The sequence below is a fragment of the Triticum aestivum genome, chromosome 2A, assembly GCF_018294505.1.
Source record: "Triticum aestivum cultivar Chinese Spring chromosome 2A, IWGSC CS RefSeq v2.1, whole genome shotgun sequence".
Taxonomy (NCBI): Eukaryota; Viridiplantae; Streptophyta; class Magnoliopsida; order Poales; family Poaceae; genus Triticum; species Triticum aestivum.
Window position 1 is genome coordinate 594733345 of NC_057797.1, and position 6585 is coordinate 594739929.

General features: G+C 38.0%; 1 protein-coding gene across 1 annotated transcript in view; it reads left to right on the forward strand.

Moving 5' to 3' along the window:
- Nucleotides 1-5176: 5176 nt before the first annotated feature.
- The window catches only part of LOC123185653 (COX assembly mitochondrial protein 2 homolog), a 3220-nt gene continuing 1811 nt past the window's right edge, over nt 5177-6585 (forward strand). Inside the window, exon 1 of the mRNA XM_044597500.1 lies at nt 5177-5519. The gene's annotated coding sequence lies outside the window, so the exon portion shown is untranslated. The remainder of the gene's footprint in view (nt 5520-6585) is intronic.

Here is a 6585-nt window from a genome sequence, read left to right on the forward strand (position 1 = left end):
TAGAGTGGTGTGAAATGCGGCTAGGGTTTCCTTTCGAATGCGAATAGGGTTGAATATATGTGAGATCGGGTGGGGCACAGTGGGCCAGACTAGACGTGGCGGGCGTGCCCGTGCATCCCGTATTTGCCCCAGATATAGACTGAATATGGGGGTTGCTGGTCAGTTCGAGCGTTCGGACCAGATTTATCATGTCCGAATGAGTGCCAATTTTACGTCCGATAAGTGTCCGAGCAGCCCGCGCTTAAATGTTTGGGTCGGATATATCGGCCGGTTGTAAATGCTCTAACTAGAAGAAGACATGTTTTCTCATGTGGCAGTCATAGACAAGAACAAGAGTGATGTTTCTTTTTTATAAGAAATAATCCATAATATTAATTAAGAATAATAGTTTTACAATTGTTCGTTACAGGCTTACATCAGTCACCACAAAGGGTGGAACACGAATTACAAGTAAACTATCAGCACGAATATCAAAATAATACTATCTCTCTCCTGGTTTATTGATCCTCTTCATATTTTGTGTCAAAATTTGACTAAAGATTTACCTGACAAAATGTTAATGCATAATATAAAAGATTATATATTTGAATTCATATTTAACATAATTTTCAATGATACTATTTTTTGTAACACGCATTACCATTTTGTTAATTAAATCCATGGTCAAGATTTGGCACAAAATGCTTGTAGTCGTCACTACGTGGTCCACGGACCTAGTTGTAATTTTTATTATCTTTGATGTTCTTTGTACCGTCATGATTAAAAATGAATAGATTGAAATTTTTTAGAATTTTTTTTACACAAAATACTTTTTTTGCATGATAATATGTGTCTTATTAATAAAATAAAGATTCAGTTACAAGGCACGTAAACATCGACATTACAAGACTAAAAAGATAGGATAATCCTATGCAAAAAAACAGTGCATGTCCCTCACCACTACGAAAAAGGAGACACATCACCACTTCGCCTGAGTTCGACGCGGCTCCATCGCTGATCAGCAGCTTTACGAACCTCCAAAGTAGTTTACCTGGAGCAAAACCATTATTGTTGAAACAATCAGACCGGGACAACGTGTCCCTAGACACGTCATCGAACTCCAGAACTAACGCCCCCGCACGACTACAACGTCGGAGGAGTAAACCAGAACTGTCAGCCTTCAACCAGAAACCCAGCACAAGATGCACCATCTTCCAACTGTCACTTGCGTAGACAACCGTCTACGCGTGCTCCTGGACGACAAAGCCTGCCTGCTCCACCATGACGTCGGAGACAACGCCGTAGCAACGGGGACATAGTAAAAGGAGAGACACACCAGACGGAGTCGCCGCCACCGCCTCGCCGACACCATCCATGAACCATAACGCCACCAATCTAAAGGATTGGCAAACACACGATGCCATCAACTCCGAGACGGCGCCATAGAGGGCACCGTCGTGTGGGAGTGGAGTTGAGACAAATTACCTTTTTACTTTAATAATCCCTCATCTTCAGAGTGATCAGGCACACTTCTAGCCACTCCGTCCAAGTACCTTTCGTGGTAAGTAGTAGGGGCACGCCCTACTTGAGGCCATTTAACTCAGTCTTTTTCTTTTTTCTGCTTCTCCGTTTTTTCATTCTTTTTGCATTTTGTTTCTTTGGTTTTTGTCTTTCATTGGTTTATATTGTTTCTATTTCAGTTTTCTTTGTTCTTTTGATTTTTATTCTACATTTTGTTTTATGTTAACAACATTTTTCTAATATAGGTCTAACATTTTTCCAATAAAAAATTAACATTTTGCAATACATGGTCAGCATTTTTTCTATACACATTTTTAACATTTTTCAAATATTTGATTAAGATTTAAAAAAAACAAGACTATTTTTTAATACATGGTCAACAGTTTATATATAAACACTTTAAAACTTTTTAAATGCTTGATTAACATTTTTTAAATACAAGATTAATATTATACATGGTAAACATTTTTTCTATGCACATTTAATATTTTTTCCAATACCTGATTAACATTTATTAAATTCAATATTAACATTTATTTAGTACATGGTCAACATTTTTTCTAAACACATTTAACATTTTCTAAAATTCCTGATTAACATTTTTCAAATACTTGTTCAACATTTTTTCAAATGCCTGATTAATATTTTTATATACATAATCAAATTTCCCCTTCATTTTTCTAATACATGGTCAACATTTTTTATATACACATTTAAAATTTTCCAAATGCTTTATTAACATTTTCTCAAATGGTTGATTAATATTTTTATATACATGATCATATTTTTTTCAATTTTTAATACATGTTTAATATTTTTCCTATACGCGTTTAACATTTTCCAAATGCTTGAATAATATTTTTAAATACTTGTTCAGTATTTTTTCAACTTCTTGATTAGTCATTTTTATATACATGATAAAAAAATTTCATTTTATGATAGAAAAAGTTCATCATTTCATAATACATGTTCAACATTTTTCTCTATACACATTTAGCATTTTCCAAATGCTTGGTTATCATTTTTCAAATAATTTTTCATTTTTTTAAGTGCTTGATTTATTTCTTTATATACATGATAAAAAAATTAGTCATTTTTAATACATGGTCAACATTTTTTCTATACACATTTAATAGTTTTTAAATGCCCGTTTATTGGTTTTCAAATACTTATTTATATGGTTTTTAAATGGTTGATTAATATTTTTTGAATACATGATCAATTATTTTATACGTGATACACATTTATTTCTATACACATTTAACATTTTTCAAATGCTTCCTCAACATTTTAAATTGCCGTTGGGTGGATGTTTGTAGGCCAACCCTTCTTAGGGATTCACTTGTATTTAGTAGCGCGTACCCCCAACCCGCTTCGCGCATGGGTGTCGTATGGGCGGGCCCATTTTTATTTTTTTCTTCCTTTTCTTTTCTTTTCTTTTTTTCTTTTTTCTTTTTTCCTTTTTCCTTTTCCTTTTATGTTTCCATTTTTCTTTTCTCTTTTTTATTCTTTACGTTTTCACCTTTTTTCGAAAATTTTCTTTTCTAATCCACGAACACTTTTTTGTTCAACGAATTAGAAAAATGTTAATCGAATTTATATTTTGTTCATCGGATTTTAAAAATGTTCGTCAAATTAAAAAAATCATCGAATTAGAAATTTTGCATCAAATACGAAACTTGTTCATTGATTTAAAAATGTACATCAAATTCAAAATTTGTTCATTGGATTCAAAATTTCTTCATCCACTTTTTTAAAATAATTTTCTTGAATAAAAATTTTGTTCATCAAGTTCAAAAAATGTTCATCAGATTCAAAATTTGTTCATAAAATATCAAATAATGTTCATCATTATTGAAAAATGCTCATAAAAAATGTTCATCAAAATAAAAAATATTCGTCAAAATTGAAAAAATGTCCATTATGTTGAAATTGCAATTTTTTATAATCTAAGAACTATTTTTTAATACGGTGAACACTCTTTTGAATATGAGAATGTTTTTTGAAAATTAGATTTTATTCGAAATCTAAAAAAACAGGGGCATCTCGCGCCCCACATGGGGCAGCCTAGAGAGGGCAGGTAAGTGGGGGAGGGGGGTGCGCGCGCAGTCGATCCCTGGTGCGCACTACGCCAGGTAGGGGCTCCCTATCTCGCTAGCGGCCGAGCATCTCGGGTAGATCCCATAAAGACTCGAAACTGTAAAATATCTACCGTTTACATTTAGGCGAAAAAAGATGCCCATTCTAGATCCTGCAAAATGGCCGGTCTTGTAAAAATGAATACAACTCCCTCCTCTACCCCCAAAAAAACCTTGTCCTAGCAAATTTTACAACTTGATCTATACCAGAAAGCCGTTGTCGGGAGGGAAGTTTCACGACAACTGCCACTACCGTCGGCACTAGCTCTTGATTCCGGTTGTTCTCGTCGCTGGCGACCATCTGGTCGACGCCCCCCGTCCTTCCTCGCCTCATTCCTGACAGATATCACACCCTTCGAGCTCTCAGGTGGCCGTGGCAACTCCGCCATGGATGCAAGCTCGAGGTCGTCAATGGGGCCGACAACCATTGCGCCCCTGGAGCTCTCGGGTGGCCACGACAGCTCCGCCATGGAGGCAGGCTCGCCCCCCCCCCCCCAACTCTTGGGTGGCCGCGGCCCGCCATGGATGCGGGCTCAAGGTCGCTACCGGGGCCGACGACCATGGAGCGGCGGAAGCTGTCCCGATTTGGGGCGGCTACTTGTGTGAGTGATTTGGGGAACAAGATGACCCTAAACGAACATAATATTTAATTTAGTTGTGCTAAAGCACGTGTAAATGTGCCCTAAGTACTCCCTCCTTTCCGGTTTATAAGGCTCACTTCAAAAATCTCACCAACCAAGGTAGATGGTGAGTGGTGGAATATCTTTTGGAGTTTGCAAAAGCACCCAAATTAATGCTCTTGTTTTCCTCAAAAAAATATGTTTACCAATGCATTAATTGCAATGCATGCATGCATAAATTAAATGCATTGGTCAATTTTCTCTTAATACTTGCATGCAATGGTTTAATGCACCTTGAAATCTGAACATGTGATGGGAAACAACCAAATTGAGCCTTATAAAATGGAAAAACTAAAATTTTGAGATAAGCCCTATAAACCGGAAAGGAGGGAGTATCACACATCTAAGAGGGTGCTTGGATACAAGGGACTATTTTTAGTCTGACTAAAAATAGTCTCTTTTAGAGGCTAAAGTTCCAAGCACCCCTGACTAAAGAGAGGCTAGGACTAGTCTTGAGGCTAAAATCTTTTAGTCATGGGGAACCTACTAAAATATGTATTAGCTCTCTCTCTCCTCATTTAATTCCTCTCCTTAGTTCTGGATTGGAGGGTTTGGAGGATAATAAATGCTCAATAACTAGATTTTAGTCTCTTTAGTACTTGGATCCAAGCATGGGTAAGACTAGCAAGTTTTAGTCCCACTACTTTTAGTCATGGGACTAAAACGTATCCAAGCATGCTCTAAATTCTATGTCATTGATTTTACACTAACATTCGTGCAAGCATTTTTTTTTACTTTTTTATTTAGCTTGATTGAGCTACTAGATGTGCAGTAATTAAGACACATCTATTTGATTTTACGGTAGAAATTTGTGGTGCAGCTTGTGCGATACCGTGAATCTGTTCTAGGGAACCCTAAACGGGTTTTGCGGGACGGCCGAACACCGAACGAGCTCTCTCTCCGATCCAATCCCCCCACTCAGGTCACAGCTTCACACACAAACGACACACGACAGCGCGTCCACAGTTCCCCGCCCGGCGAGCGTCCTCCTTCACCGGCCTCTCTTTGCCGTCGACGCCTCGCCTTGCCTCTCCTTGCTCACCATCTCTCATCCGTGGAGCCACCTAAAGAGAACGAGCGGCCGCTCCGGCCAACGGCTAGATCTGCAGCACCATCACTCCACCAGCCCACCCCGTGATCTACCTGCTGTCGCCGGCCCTCTCTCCCTCTGCAGCACCACCGACTGAGGTGGAGTTCAACAGTGAGCACTTTCCCCCTCCATTCTTTTTCTGCAAGGTTGTATTCAAGAATTGTTCTTTGAAGTTTCTCCTGTAGCTGTAGTTCTCAGGATGATCTGCTAGTGCTGCATTTAGCAAATCAAATGCAAGAAGACAGAACGAGAAAAATTGTAGGTTCCATGTCAGTGTATGTGTGTGTATCACAATTTTAGGATGGCATAACCTGCACTGCATGTCTGTTCTAGTGTTCTTACAAAGTGTTGCTGTTGTATTGTCAATTATAATTACTCGAAATTGTCAAGGAAGCAAATGTCTAGTGGTGATGAGGATTGAGGATAACCAAGTTTACCTTGCTTCCATTATTTACCCAGCTTGGTAAGCTAATTGCTTCAGTTAGTATGATTAGTAATGTCAAAACATATTTTTCATGAAAATGAATTGCATTGCTTCATGATGTTAAGTTTTTTTTCCAGATTATCCTCAATTGAAAATGAATTGCATTGTTTTATGAAAATCATTGTACTATTAGTATCACAATTTTTCATGAAAATGAATTGCATTGCTTCCATTGAGGATAACCGAGTGTTTGCTGTTTATAATTTATCGACTGCGACCGATTTTGATATTACTTGCCACATAAAACATAATTAACATAAGCTGTAAACACCAAATTGGACTCGATTAACAAGTTTTACATGCCTACGTAAAAGCAAAGACAGAATACAAAACTTTCTTGGGCTGTAACAAGTTTTTATTATATAATCACAACTCAAAACAATACAAATCAAGTAAACAACTAGCCATGACTATAAGTTTGCAACTACCAACTAGCCATGTTTTGATTTCACCGTAGGTCTGAAGACTCAAGTAGTACTCAAAGAGTATTTTCTACAACCACAGTGACACTAGTCAAGGTTCGCAACTCTGTGTACACTAGTTCCCTCAAGCTCGATGGATCAAGCTGATTCAGCCGTTTAGGTCTTCAGGAAGACACTGCTGCACCAAGTTCGGAGTTAGTGGCCGCTGCGCCACGGGCCGCTGCCGTGCAAGTGTGAGGAAGGGGGTGGGACCGGGTAGCAGAAGCAATGG